Source organism: Sinocyclocheilus grahami, unplaced genomic scaffold, assembly GCF_001515645.1.
Source record: "Sinocyclocheilus grahami isolate Dianchi unplaced genomic scaffold, SAMN03320097.WGS_v1.1 scaffold401.1, whole genome shotgun sequence".
Classification (NCBI taxonomy): Eukaryota; Metazoa; Chordata; class Actinopteri; order Cypriniformes; family Cyprinidae; genus Sinocyclocheilus; species Sinocyclocheilus grahami.
The window spans coordinates 754,025-770,110 of NW_015505580.1; the positions used below are offsets into that span (position 1 = coordinate 754,025).

The 16,086-nt window shown below is 37.2% G+C and overlaps 1 protein-coding gene across 3 annotated transcripts in view; it reads left to right on the forward strand.

The window, feature by feature from the left end:
* Positions 1-2,994: 2,994 nt before the first annotated feature.
* The window catches only part of LOC107550586 (zinc finger and BTB domain-containing protein 34-like), a 16,633-nt gene continuing 3,541 nt past the window's right edge, over positions 2,995-16,086 (forward strand). The window contains exons 1-2 of one of the 3 annotated variants that reach the window (XM_016231888.1): positions 2,995-3,152; positions 6,758-6,863. The gene's annotated coding sequence lies outside the window, so the exon portion shown is untranslated. Of the gene's footprint in view, positions 3,153-5,603; positions 5,621-6,757; positions 6,864-16,086 lie in introns of those variants that run through there. The other 2 variants (XM_016231887.1, XM_016231890.1) reach the window with 2 other exon arrangements.

The following is a 16,086-nucleotide window of genomic DNA, read 5'->3' on the forward strand; positions in this document are numbered from 1 at the left end:
ATACTAACTCAAAAAAATTAGTCTTTTGCTCATATTAATAAAAGCACTATGGCTCGCAAGTGACTGAGGATGTTGGTTTGTGGGATTGTAGCGGCTTTATGAACACACAGAAATGTGTCCAGGGAGGAAGTTTGAAACGAAGAAAACTGAGTTTTCCAGCTAAATAAACACTGTTCTTTTTAGCACAAAAACACTCTGAGAAATTGATTTGAAAAACAGATATGTTTTGCTTTTTTAAATAACAAAAATGCATTCAGCAACCCTAAGCACAAAGGATGTGAAAACATTTTGTGTGAATTACACTGACAAAACACGTGAGATATGAACATGCTCAACAATCTGATCACCATATAGTATGTTTCAATCCCCAGCTTTGCCAAATAGTAACCTTAGAGGAATAAGTCCTGCACACACACACACACACACACACACAGGCACACAGGCACATGCACACCTGGACAACCCGAGCCTTTCACCGGCAGTCGTGGTGAGGAGCAGGTACTGACAGACTCAAACACCTGCTATTGGAAAGTATGTTCTCCCTCAGTGATCCTGGGTTTTACAGGACTGGGAGGCTATTGTTCTGTCCCGGTGCTGACAGCCAAGGTATTTCTGGACTCCTGGAGCACATACAAAAAAACAATGGCCAATTCATGTAAGTTAGTAGCCTATAGGAAAAACAGCTTTACTATTTCAACTCACTTTCCAGCTTTGAACATAGTGTGTTACTAAAATGTTGATAGTATAACACAAACCAGTGTCTTAATTTGTTTTAGAAAATGGCTGAATTCCTTTATAATATCTTTATCTGAGGGTCAAGCTTGGCTTTTGAAGAAATCTAAAGATCAGTTAACACCCCGCAGTGACATTCACCTGTGACACAGCGCTGGCTTGCCAAGAATGCAGTGCACCTGTAAACCTGAGGTACTCTGATCTCTATCAGCAGCTATCAATGGCAGACCATCAATCAGCACGGGACTTTTTGATCTATCATTGGCACGGTTACGTATAAAATCGTTTTTTTGTGTGTGTGTTTTGAAGGAGCAAAGTATAGATTTTTGATGTATAAATCATATTAGTAGTGACCAACATCCATCTCTTGGTTGATGCATTGACTGATACACTGAAAATAAATACAGTTGTATACTACCATTCAAAAGTCTCTTATGTTCACCAAGGCTGCTTTCATTTGATCAAAAAAACTGAAATAGTATTACTATTTAAAATAATACTTTTCTGTTTTAATATATTTTAAAATGTAATTTATTCCTGTGATGACAAAGCTGAATTTTCAGCATCATTACTCCAGTCTTCAGTGTCACATGATCCTTCAGAAATCATTCTAATATGCTGATTTGCTGCTCAAGAAATATTTCTTTTTATTCACAATGTTGAAAAAAGTTGCAATGAAAATAAAGACATTTACTAGCAATTTTCACTTAGAAATTGCTAGTAAATTTCACAAACAGTTACAAAGAAATGACACGTAACACTGAATTAAACGTGTTTTTTTAAGTAAAAACAAATTAAATGGTATTTTCTTTTGAATTTTTTTTATTTACAACTTAAAAAAATATTGTGCGTTAATATTTTTTTGTGTAAACTGTGATACATTTACAATAGATAGTTCAAAGGAACACCTTTTATGTGAAGTAGAAATCTTTTGTAAAATCAGAAATGTATTTACTGTCACTTTTGATTAATATAATGTATCCTTATTGAATAAAATTACTTTCATTCAAAGCCTCCAAACTTTTAAACAATAGTGTTGTTCGAGTCAAATAAGGTCGACTAAGCATTTTAATCACATGCTTACAACTTAAAAATAATAATAATAATTGTGTGTGCTGCTTAATATTTTTTGTGTAAACTGTGATACATTTACAAAAGATAGTTCAAAAGGACACCTTTTACTGTATGTGATCCTTATGTTATCCTTACTGAATAATTATTACTTTCATTCAGAGCCTCCAAACTTTTAAACAATAGTGTTTTTTGAGTCAAATAATGTCGACTAGACATTTTAATCACATACTTAATTTGCTGTTTTTGATCCCTGATATGCAGACTTGGGAAAGTCTAGAAAATGATCATCCAGCTATGACTGCCTTAAGCAGGAGGGGAATTTGCAAAGTCACCTGGACTACAAATCGCTGCAAGGCACCTCTGAGCTCCAGGGCCACCCCGATCGGGTCCCCAGCTCTGATCCCCAACGCCGACCCCGCTCAAAATCATCCCCATTAGCTTACTGCCGAGGAATTCTCAGTCAAGTGAATGGCGCAGTGGCTAACAAAGCCCTATTTCAAGGAAGATTACAACTTCAACAGGAAACCTTTTGATGAGCGAGACTGTTTGAAAATGTTATCAATATCACCATCACCCCTTGGGGTCAACAAAACCATTTCTAATCACCCCATACCTGTGGCTATCATTTAGATGATACAGTGCTGCAGAACAGCATATTGAAATATAGTAAATTCTGTAACCTATGTAATACGTTATTTGTGTCATTGTTCTACATCATATTATAGCGATGATTATATAACATAATTTATGCCTATATAGATTAGCCTTTCAGTATTGTTTACTGAACAATGTGAACAGACGTCTACTCTACTTGTTAATTTAGCCTATGGCTCCCTCTGCTGTTAGATGTAGTAAAACAACTCGAAACTGGCCAGCTGAAGGATGCACACGGGTTATTATGACCTCTTTCCAAGTTTTTATAATTATTATTATTTTTATTTTTTTTAAAGAGTTCTGTATTAGTAAAGACTTAGACTTTATGGTTCTTTAATGATTTATAAACCGGCCTCAAAATCTGGTTTAGTAGGTATTCACGGAAGTGAATTCTGGATACTCTTCACTGAAATGACTGCAACAAAGCTGACATCCTTAAACATACACTGCCTGACCCTTGAAGCGAAAAGTCGAAGGGAAGGGGGCGAGCCCTACCGCTGATCTCTATAGCATCTACCGAGCGACTTCCCTGACAGCGCGTCCCCTGGAGACAGCACGCGTCCACTTCCGGTTGGGCTGAGAGCTGGAAAAATAGCAACGGCTGAGAGGAGCACAGCTGGGAAAGGAGGAGGCCAGGCTGGAGCTAAAGCGAGTCGCTGTGCAGAGGAATGGGCGACGTTTAATCAGAGAAGGTGAGGCGTGGTGTTTTTAATTCGCGCTTTATGTTCGCTCAGAAGTTATGACTGTTGTATTTGACGCGGTTATACCGGACGCTTCTAAATACATGTCGCTAACTTGTTAGCATTCCGTGACAGCTTTGGTGCGAGCTAGCCTGGCAGCAAATGTAACGAGGGGGAGTTCGCATGCAGCGCTGGGCAGATTAACGTTAACGTTACCTCTCCGAGCGAAACTGTCATGATATGACCTTACCATTTTACACCGCTCTTTAGCTCTTGTACGTAGCTTACGTGTTTTATTATCAACTCCGATGCAGTCAGTGTTAGCTGCCAACCTCCACATTCCACATTCCCCTCAATCACAAGCAAGTGGGCCACTTCCCACCCTCCCTATTGTGTTTAGACAAGTAAAACTTTTGATTACAACCGGAGACGTGAGGCAAAAGTACCTTAAGTTAACTTATTACGTTAAGGTATTTAACTATCGAAAGTGTAAGTCACTGGCTGTGTCATAAAACTAGTGAGCCGCCTAAGTTACCTAGATAGCTTTTGTACATTATAAATTAGTTTGATGTTGCCAGTTATGCCTAAAAATGCTGTCTTTTTAAGCAACTCACTAGATTTTGAAACAGCCAGAGTTATTTGAGCTGTTACTGGTTTATTTGACAAGGTGGTGATGATTTATTTAAAGTGAAACTGCATGTAATTAGCTTAGTAACTTGATCGTCAAAAGCCACAATTAATGTATTCAATTTATAACGTGTTTAAGCGAATGACTTTGTCACATGTGGCCTAGTTTTAGTTCAGGTAAAATGAAAGGGTTAGTGTTCCTAACTTTCTGCCTGTTATTTTTGTGTGAGTTGTCCCTTTAACTTCCACATATCATAATATGTGTGACTGTCCACTAACAGTGCTGTGTCTATAAGATAACACTTTCATTGGCATACAGGGAACGTAAAGTGTGAGTGTTGTGCAAGAATGAGAAAATCATTTTTATAGTTTCACTTTCAAAAGTTGTTCATGTGCTATAATAATTTTTTTGCCGTGAGTGTGTTTTTGTTTTTAGCTCACAGCTGAGAGTTCACATGTAAAATAATGATCTGTAAGTTATTAAATGGTTACCTTACTCTTAACAAACGTGTCAAAAAAAAAGTTTCCTTTTCTTTACCTTTCCACATATGTGTGCTCTAGTTTTTGAAGTACTGTTTTAAGTGTGAATAATTGCTTGCGTTTTTCCTAATTTGTTAGTCTTTTTGGATAAATGTGGCTGCTAATTGGTTAACTGCAATTGCAGGTTACAACCTACAAATGCAGATTATTAGGCTAAATGTGTCACAGCAGTTCACAAGAATAATAGAGTGCAACAATCAGGTTCTGAAAGTAAAAATCTCATTCATTCTTTTCATAGGGCAATTGGTTTTGAACGATAACCTGTAAAGACAGACCTGCTTCGAGCTGCAAGGTTGTTGCGAGGTTGTTAAAGCCATCAGCCTACATTATTTCAACTAGTTTAGTAAATCGTGCCCACACCCACTCCAATGAAGAACTGCATATTATGTGTCAGTCTGCTTATGTTCTCAAATTACTATAATATTTGTATGCGTAATATCAAATTTTTTTGCAATAAAAGTAAAAATATATGGTTTCTATATTATTAACATCTTTAACTCAGTAGTTCTATACGTCTCCATCAATTCAATTGTGACATTCGCAGTGCTTCATGGGATTGCAGTTCTTTCTGATAAATGCACAGTCATGACCTTTGACTTTATTTAGATTTTCAGATACTTTTTTTTCCTTCAAATTAAAGTTTGTAATGTTGTGATTCACCTCGTAGCTAATTGGCTTGGTTCATGGCTTACAACTTTTTTAAAATCTATGGGAATAATACTCTTTAAACCAACAGCGCAGGAAAAACTGGGTGGGCACAGTTGCGTTCTATAGGAAGGATATCCGAGTGAAACTTGAGTAAGAACATTCCGTGTTTTTTTAGTTTTGTTTTTTAAACTCGGGTTCTATAGATACCTCTGGCATATGTTCAAGGTGATTGTGTACCTGAAATATGTCTTCTTGAGCAATACCCTGAAATTGAAAGTAAAAATATTTGTATTTGCCTTTGTCTTTTTAAAAGGCGTATTTTGCTCACTAATCCTATAGGTGCATTTATGGCATCTCTGGAGGCATAAAGGTCACTCCTAACCACTCGGAATGTTTCCCAACCAGGCTTGACTGAACAGACGGAGCCAAACCAATTAAGACGTGCATTATTGCTTTGCACTCGATAAACCTTTCATTTTTGTGGCGGTGGCTGCTTCTCCTCAGTATTAGCTGTTAAAGGGGTTTGGTTTGAAAATCCTCCTGTTATGGCAGATTTATAGCATGTAGGGGGGAAAAAAAGAAGGATTTTTCTTGTATCTTACTCAAGACATCACCTCCGCTGCTCCAGCTTTTGTTAGCTGCTTCTGAATCTAATGACTTCTGCTGTGAGTATAATACTTGAGTTTTTTGGGAATGTTGAAGAGCAGTTTGTCCCTGAAGCTTGCGGTTCAGTGGGCTTTGGCTGTGTGTTCCTTGTCTCTTGGCCAGCTTCAATGGGGATCGACTTGGGAAAGAAGAAAGGATGCCTTTGACCTGCGCACCCAAGGCAAAACAGAATGACTTGGTGGTATTTTTATCCACTCTGATTATGCCTGTTAGATATGCAAAGCCTGGCTGATTTCCCTTGCCAGTTCTTTTATAGCGATTCTTAATTATCCTTTCAAATTTGTGCAGCAGTTTCCCTTTGATGTAGCTTTTCTTTTCTTGCCATCAGAATGATTGGACTCGTAGATGGCGATGGAAGGAGGCACAAAACAGGCCTGGACTATGTTCCTAATGCACATTGGCCTTTTTATGATCTTTCTCCTGTCACGATCGGGAGCAATATGTTAGTGTTTTAACTGAAGATTCCTTTGGTGTAGCCTCATCCCTGGGACCAAGGATGTTACCCAGAGCTTCTGACCCATTTTTCGTTAGCCGTTCGAGCTAGCTGCTGCTGTGTTGTTGAGTTATAGGCTATATTATCATGATAGATATGCTAGCGGTTATATAAACGTGATTAGAGATTGTAGTTATTCACTACTGTTTGTTTGAATAAAAATACTTTATTTTGTTAAGGAATCAACGTTAAGAATTGAAATAAAGGCGTCATTGAACGTCTGATTGAATCAAGTGCATTATGGGTGTTGGAAGTTTCCCTACCTTTTTTCACCACAGCTCTTTTTCTCTGTTTTCTTTAGTCACAAAAAATGCATTTACTGCATAGACAGACAACTTTTATTAAGACCCCATCTTGATAAATGAGCACTTTAATTACACAGACAGCAGCAGTTTAGGCTGTTGTCATTTTAAGACCTCAAGCCTTATTTTAACGATCTAAGCGCATGGTCTAAAGTGCAAGATGCAGGCGCACTGAGGGCGTGTCCGAATCCACTTTTACTAGTATAATGACGGTAAAAATGGTCGGCGCGCCCGGCGCATGGTCTAAAAGTGTTGTCCCTATTCTCTTAATGAGTAATGGGTGTGTTTTGGGCATAACGTGCAATAATCCAATCAGAGTCTCATCTCCCATTCCCTTTAAGAGCCAGTTGCGCTCGCGCCATGGCGGATTCGCTATTTACACGGCAAGCGCAAAAGACTGAACGCATCTCAGAGAAAAAACGGACCTGCTCGTGTGCAAGCAAATAGGTAACCTAATTCTGATACATGCAATGACTATCCATTATGACATGTAGGAATTTTCATATTTATTTAGCCTATACAATAATAATCTTTTACATTGTAATCTTTTAATTTGTAATATTTGGCATGTTTGTGTGCTGCTGTGCGCCCCTGAGTGTGTACCGTAATAAGCAGAGTGTATGTGCGTTGTGGACCCGCCTATAGACGCATATTACTAACACACTCTTTAACCTGTTAACCCGCACCTGGACGCCGGCGCACTGAATTCTCTTTGTGTGTACGTGTCAATATTTATGAATAGATTAAATGAAACAGGACAAAATTAATCTTTACAAACTATATATCATTATAAAGGTCTAAGCCTCAATCATCGACGATAGATCGCTGTTTTTCACGCACCTGGACGCCGGCGCACTGAATTCTCTTTGTTTGCACGTGTCAATATTTATGAATAGATTAAATGAAACAGGACAAAATTAATCTTTACAAACTATATATCATTATAAAGGTCTAAGCCTCAATCATCGACGATAGATCGCTGTTTTTCAATGGAAATCTTATAAGGAATGTATTTGCTAAATTTGTGTAAGCAGTACACATCAAAACATGCATAATCAAAACGCAGTACATACCAGATTCATCATAATAGCAAGTCACAAACGCATCCACAGCTGTAAATCCCAGTTTAGTTAGAAAGGTAAGGGTCCACTGAACAACTTCCCATAGAGCACTTTTAGTCCAACGAAACAATAACGTTGTAATATGGATGGTTATTCCTTTGTTTACGTCTAATTTCTTCAGGGAGAGTTATTGTTTGTATCCGTTATGGAATAACTTGCTAGTCATGGTAGTAAAAAGCAACATGGTTTTGTAGTATACAGTGTTACAAACAGAATGAGACCATCCACTAAAAAAAAACTAAAAGATGCGTGGAATATTGTTTATTTGAAATCTGGCGCTCTCTCATGACGGCTCATGACGCACGATCTTCTGCATGATTACCATCAGTATGACTGTTAATCAGCATGTGATTACTATCTGTATGACAGCTATCAGTGTGAATGCTATTTCTGCTAATCTGAGTATGTACTTGACATACAAAGCGAATTCTTTTTTTTCTTTTACATTACTCAAAAATTATTCTTATTGTATTTTTCTAGTGCTTAAATAAATCACTTATACGATGTCTAAGATTCTGTCTATTGTTTTATAATTGAGAAACTATGCAGTGATATGTATAATGACTAAAATATTTTGTAGAACCCTTCAGTACATTCGGTGGCTATTTTTCCTCAAACGGGGAGAACAGGGGGGGGGTGTTGCGGGTGTTGGTTGTCAACAGTTTAGAAGACGTGGAAAGCGGAAGTGAGGAAAAAAGTGTTTATTACTTTTGAAATATGGATATTTATCTTACAAAAATGCATGGATTCGCTACAGGAGGCCTTTATTCAACCTCCGGAGCCGTGTGAGGAACGTTTTATTACGGATGCGTGCACTTTATTTCACATCTTCTGAACTGTTGACAACCAACACCCGCTTACCCCCATTGAAAGGCTTGGAGGGACCAGAACAATTTTTAATATAACTCCGATTGGATTCGTCGGAAAGAAGAAAGTCACATACACCTAGGATGCTTTGAGGGTGAGTAAAACAGGCAAATTTTCATTTTTGGGTGAACTAACCCTTTAAACAATGTGGCGCAGGACGTGAAAATGATAACTGCGTCAAATGCATGGATTCGCTACAGGAGGCCTTTATTCAACCTCCGGAGCCGTGTGAGGAACGTTTTATTACGGATGCGTGCACTTTATTTCACATCTTCTGAACTGTTGACAACCAACACCCGCTTACCCCCATTGAAAGGCTTGGAGGGACCAGAACAATTTTTAATATAACTCCGATTGGATTCGTCGGAAAGAAGAAAGTCACATACACCTAGGATGCTTTGAGGGTGAGTAAAACAGGCAAATTTTCATTTTTGGGTGAACTAACCCTTTAAACAATGTGGCGCAGGACGTGAAAATGATAACTGCGTCGGGCTGAGACTAGCAAGAAACTAGCAAAAAACACTTGCGCCGCATTGCACCGGGTGTATGAGTACGCCCCATGTATGTGTTTTAGAATATATGGACACAATGTTTTTGAGGATACTTTTCTACTTTTTCTATCAAAGTGCTGCTGAGATAAACCACACTGCACAGCGTACTCTGTGTTCTCATGGTAGTTCTTGAAAACAGTTCCTCACAAAGTTTGTGAAGCACTCCTCGCCACTTTTCCACCCTCTCACGGCCTTTTGGGTTCCTCCTGCCAAGACTGTGCATGTTAAGCATTTTTGGCAGTACTGGACTAGGTTTTATTTTGCAGAATAGGCTAAAAGCTGCTTATCTTGAAGCAGGCCTTCTGCAGTGTTCATTTGCCAATGCTGATATGGCGTTTTTTAAGTCTTAACGGCTTGCTCAGTGAAGCGGTAAAATAAGTTTTCCCGGTTAGCCTTGAGTTTTTATTTTTACTGTTGTTTAGGGATTCTGGGTAGTGTGTGTGTATGTGAAGTTTTTATTGTGCCTGTGATTGACTGGATCTGATTGCTAATATTTGGGAACCAAAAGGGACTATAATACAAATTTTACCGTAATGAATTTAAAGAAGGCTAATTTCGATTATCCTAAGAAAGATTAATTAGGCTGAGACGTGTTTACCTAATTTCAAAATCAGATTTGATCTGGTATGTAATACAAATGCGTGTAAAATTGCAGTTTTAGAACAAACAAACATGCTGATCCACAAGTTAAGAGATACAATAAGTAACTTATGATTAGACATGAAGATGTGTCATGCAGTGAACCAAGGCAACTCGATCACTTTAACTGGAACAGCTCTGTTGCTGCCAAAAAATTAGCCTTTGACGTGCACATTGACTGTTGCCAAATCTCTTATATCACTGTTGACGCTGCTGCATTATCTCATTGAGAAACTGCTAACCTTTAACAGACAATCTTTTCACCAATCCACCGTATTAATTTCCCCCCTTGGTCTGTTACTTATGCAACCCATAGTATGAGGAAGTAGTTTCATGATTTTATTGTTTTTAATGATCGAGAGTTAAAATACCCCTCAACTCTTCCCTCGGGACATGAGCCTGAGTGCGAAACCTGTGATTGCAACTCGCTGGAGTGCTGCCAGTACACTTGCCCTCTTGGGTCCACAAGATCAACTGAGTATGCATTCTCTGGCAACCTGTCAAACTTGAGTTTAGCTTGGTTCGCATAGCAGTGGCGCAACGCCTTTCTGACATTACTTCTGCATGTACATGTGAACATAGGACATAACAGGAATTACACGTTTAACAACTTTCCATGTTGTTGTTTTTTCACACCAATTAGGTTTTTCGATTTCATTCATAATCTATTTCTTCTAGGGGATTTGCAAAACTACTAGTGGGTTGCTTTGCCAGACCACTAGTTAACAAATCTGTCTGAATTCTTCATTTAACTGGTGTAATTCTACTGATTTCAGGCTCACCTGACACTGATTGAAACTGTTTCTTATGCAAGACATGATTATTGACAATGTTTTTAAGATCTCTGGACTAAAGTTGGGCTATTCAACTTGATAACAGGGGTGGAATGTACAGTGGGTACGGAAAGTATTCAGACCCCCTTACATTTTTCACTCTGTTATATTGCAGCCATTTGCTAAAATCATTTAAGTTAATATTTTTCCTCATTAATGTACACACAGCACCCCATATTGACAGAAAAACACAGAATCGTTGACATTTTTGCAGATTTATTAAAAAAGAAAAACTGAAATATCACATGGTCCTAAGTATTCAGACCCTTTGCTCAGTATTTAGTAGAAGCACCCTTTTGATCTAATACAGCCATGAGTCTTTTTGGGAAAGATGCAACAAGTTTTTCACACCTGGATTTGGGGATCCTCTGCCATTCCTCCTTGCAGATCCTCTCCATTTCTGTCAGGTTGGATGTTAAACGTTGGTGGACAGCCATTTTTAGGTCTCTCCAGAGATGCTCAATTGGGTTTAAGTCAGGGCTCTGGCTGGGCCATTCAAGAACAGTTGCAACACGAGTTGTTGTGAAGCCACTCCTTCGTTATTTTAGCTGTGTGCTTAGGGTCATTGTCTTGTTGGAAGATAAACCTTCGGCCCAGTCTGAGGTCCTGAGCACTCTGGAGAAGGTTTTCATCCAGGATATCCCTGTAAAACATGTAGGTACAATACCATTCAAAATTTGTAAAAGTTTTTAAAGAAATTTATATTTTATTCCGCAAGAATGCATTAAATTAATCAAAAGTGACCTTAAAGACATTTTGTGTTGTTAGTATAGACTTCTATTTCAAAGAATTGCTGTTTTTTTTACATTCTGTTCAAGTAAACCTGAAAAAAGTCACAGTTTCTGCAAAAAAGATTATTTAGCACAGCAGGTTTCAACCTTGATAATAATAAGAAATATTTCTTGAGCATCAAATCAGCATATTAGAATGATTTCTGAAACATCATGTAACACTAAAGACTGGAGTAATGGCTGAAAATTCGGCTTTGCCAGCACAATTTAAAATGTAGGCTTATTCAAAAAGAAAACAGTTGTTTTGAATTGTAATAATATTTCACAACATTCCTGCTTTTACTGGATTTTTGATTATAAACAAAAAACTGTATTCCCGGTGAATGGTAGTAGCCTATTTGTGTGTATTATTTCTGTAATATTTCTGTTTATTTGTCCACTTTTTTTGTTTCCTTTTTATGTATATATGTGTATGCAAGAAAAATTAAGTTGAAATTGTTTCTCTTTCTCTTGAGTGTTTCTATGATTCCTCCCCTCTTTCTGTTTCTCTTGACCATGGCAAAGAGAACATATTGGTGGGGAGACAGGTGTCTCTGCAAGCCCTGCCAATTGGAGAAAGTGTTTACGCTCCCAAATTGCTGACTGAGACTCGCGCTGAATCACTAGAGAGTGAGAAGAGAAGGATATGACGATTTTTGATTGTGGATGATAAAAATGTCTCCACAATCTGCTTTTGAAGAAATATCGTTTTATCGTGCTACGGCGCACATTCTATCAATAGCAGTTCTAGCGTCTCCATCATATACTGTACAACGCCACATGCGTTCACATCAGTGTTAACTCAGCGGTAGAGTTACTCTCACAGGACACTGCACTTATTCGCAATCACAAAAGTACATTATTTGCATATGCTTTAAAGCCTTGCCGGTTAAATGTTTCATTCGCACTAAAAAGCCTGGCAGACTGTGCCTGATTACTGAACTAAGTTATCTTTTGCGCTAATACTGTCAAAACACACAAGGTTTACATATAGACTCAGTTGGTTATGTCTAAAATGAAAGTAAACAGTTGAGAGAAAAACGGATTTGTGCTTGTATATTAGACGCATGCAGGTCTTAAAGGAACAGTATTAAACATGCAGCCAACTGTCATTAAGGATAGTTCACCCTAAAATTGATTTCTGTCATTATTTACTTACTCACATGTTGTCCCAAACCTGTAATAATTTCTTTCTTGTGCTGAACACAAAAGAAGGTATTTTGAAGAATATGGGTAGCCAAACAGTTGGTGGTCCACATTGAATTTGAAAGTAGGAAAAAAAAAATCCTATGGAAGTTGCTGTTGACCAGCAACTGTTTGGTTTTCCACGTTCCTCAAAATAGCATTTATGTTCAGCAGAAGAAAGCAAAAGAAACTCCTTTAGGTTTAAAACAATTTTTGAGTGAGTAAATGATGGTATAAAAATAAAACACTGTTACAGAATTGACAGACAGATGACAATTTTTTTTTAAATTTAAAACAAAACGCAAAGAGAAAAATCACTCACTATTCTTGACTGAAGAACTTTAATACAGTTGCTTTAGGAATCAGTCTATATAGTGTTTTATTTTTATATTTGTTCATTCAGTTTCTTGAATGCTCCTGCTAAATACACCTATTGTACCTGAAAATAAAACACTGTTACAGAATTGACAGACAGATGACAATTTTTTTTTAAATTTAAAACAAAACGCAAAGAGAAAAATCACTCACTATTCTTGACTGAAGAACTTTAATACAGTTGCTTTAGGAATCAGTCTATATAGTGTTTTATTTTTATATTTGTTCATTCAGTTTCTTGAATGCTCCTGCTAAATACACCTATTGTACCTGAAAATAAAACACTGTTTGTTTTATTTGTATATTATGTGTAGTTGTTATGTGTATATATCTTTGTTCTTATTTTTTAATAACAAAGATAAAATAATGACAAATATTTTTATCTTCGCCCACTTTGGCATAAATATCTGCCATTCTTTTTTGTGTTACCTTGAAAGGCTTTGTCTTAATAATAAGAAAATTAGTTTGGCTGTTATGCTCAGACACTTGCAAAATGGCAAAACCAACATGACAAAGAATCGTGATATGATATTTTTTTACATATCGCCCACCCCTAGGTGGAGGCATTGGAGGACCTAGAGAGAAGATTGTAAAGAGGAAGATAAAAAGAACAGCCTTTCCTTTACGGGATTCTTGTGAATTTTGCTTTTTTCCATTTCTTTTCAAATGCAGCTTTTATAATGTGCTGTGCTGTTCAACATATTACTTGCAAGTTAAGTGGCTGCAGTAGTACTTTTATGCTCTCAATGATGGATCACTCTTTCTCCCACATCATTTTTGGCCGTGCATCAACTTGATCACACCAATGAACTTCTAAGATCTTATTGGTTCTATGATGATTTGTCTGATTTTAGACTTTGTTCTGGATGACACTTTTGCTTGAGAGCACTATATGAACTAGGATTTTTTTTAGGTGTGTTTGAAGACCAGTCATGGCTATAGGCTGTTTTTGTCATTTAAAGGGGTGATGTCTATTGAGTTTTTAAAGTGCTTTAGCTTCAGTGTACACGGCACACAAAGGATTGGGTTAAAGTGTGAACTAGATGCTTCACTAAAACTTGCACTTTAGAGCCAAAGTGAACTGGCCATATGTCCACTTGCCTGCTTTATGAATCTCTGTGAAATTAGTCAGATGCAGTGTCTTATTTCAGAATGATCTGGTAATTCAAAACATTTATCCCACTGAGATACAAACAAACCCATGCCAACATATACACTACCATTCAATAGTTTGGGGTTAGTCATTACTGGCAGTAAAGATATGTATAATGTAACACAAGATTCATATTAGATCAATAGATTTGTTGTTTTGAAATGTATGTTTATCAAAATAATCCTGAAATATTTCCCTCGAAAAATAAAGCAGCACAACATTAATAATAAGAAATGTTTTTTGAACTCCAAAATGACATGTTATAATAATCACATCATATCACATTGTAAACTGGAGTAATGGCTGCTGAAAATTCAGCTTTGTCATCACAGGAAGAAATTACATTTTAAAACGCATTCAAATAGAAAACAGTTTTATAAAAAATATTTTACAACACTACCTGATTTGACATCTTTTTTTAAAAGCAGTCTTTCTGAGCATAAGAGACTTATTAAATTTTTTTTTTAAAAAGGTAACACTTTAAGGTGTCCATGTTACATGTACTTACTATTATAATAATAAATTATGCATAATTCCATGCAAGTAACCCTAAGCCGAACCCTAACCATATACTAAGTACATGTAGTTAATTAATATTACTCCATACTTAAATGTAAAATTACACTGTAACAAGGACACCTTAAAAATAAAGTGTAACCAAAAAAAAAAAAAAAAAAACATTTGAATGGATCATGTATCTAAATGCATGTAATATGCAAAATTAATGTTCCTTGATTTGAAGAGTAATGCACTAGTTAACAAATGCCTTCATTGAGTTAATGGAACAGTTTTTTTCCCATGTGGATGTTACATTTGCGTAGTACAGCAGCATGTTTACTCTCATGTGTAAAAAGACTGGGGAAGTGTGGTTAGACTGTAAGCAGGCTGACGCCAATGTGCCAAAACATATTTTGTTTGTTGATAGGGTTAAAGTGTAGATTCGTATTAAACTGTGTTGAAATTGAAACCCTAATTATTACTAGAGTTTCATGCACCAGTTTTTTTCCTCTCTAATGCCGGGCTCGGACTACAAGAGTTTTAAAATACAGATTATGAAATCTGTATGCAGCACACATATAAGGAAAATCTTTGCAAATTTTCTTCGCTTAAATCTTAAACATGCACACACTGCAAGATTTGAAAATCGTGGTGCATCACACAATTTAAGATATTATTAAGATCAGTTTAGTCACGCATTGACGTTTCAGCAACTAATGTTAGTGGCTTTCTGCATTCACCCGGTACGCTCAAAGAGCGCGTCTCTTTGCTCTTGCGGTTGTGGTACCTTTTCGACACATTATACAGACAGTTGTGTTATTGCAAAACTTCCACAAGCAGTTTCCTCCATCTCCACTATCCAACGGCTATTATGAAATTACTGATGTAATCATAGCCGCAATCTCCCCAATTTAAAAACCTAAATATCAGACTAGGGCTGCACGGTAAATCGAAATGGAATCGAGATTGCGATTCGACAGAAGCTGCGATTGTCATGCGTGTCTTTCAGTGAAGCATGGTTCTGTGATAAGCAGTAAATCTCCATCCAAAGGCCAGAGGGCGCTTACTGATGTAATCATAGCCGCAATCTCCCCAATTTAAAAACCTAAATATCAGACTAGGGCTGCACGGTAAATCGAAATGGAATCGAGATTGCGATTCGACAGAAGCTGCGATTGTCATGCGTGTCTTTCAGTGAAGCATGGTTCTGTGATAAGCAGTAAATCTCCATCCAAAGGCCAGAGGGCGCTCTCACGCTGAAACTCCAAATACGCCTCGCAGAAGAAACCCAGAAAATGCTTATCGCTGCAGCTGAATAAACAGAAGATTCAACTGCTTTCATTGATTCAACGTGACTAAGAAACACACGACTACGGCAATATACGGTTTATCTGAGTTATTATTATTATTATTATAATTTTCATTAAAATAAAGTATATTTATAATGCAATGCCTTTATCACTGCTTAAATACTATGAAATATGTTGCGTGCCTTATTCTGTGTAAGAAGCCACATTATCTCACAGAAGGATTTATATCAAACACTCGACTGACGTTATGAAGTGAGTTAGGAGCAAAAATATGTTATTAATTGTGGTATTTTCACATGCTTTCAGATGGAGCAGCATTTACTTCACAGAGCCGTAGTTCACTGAGAAGCTATGCAAACAGCTGTCAT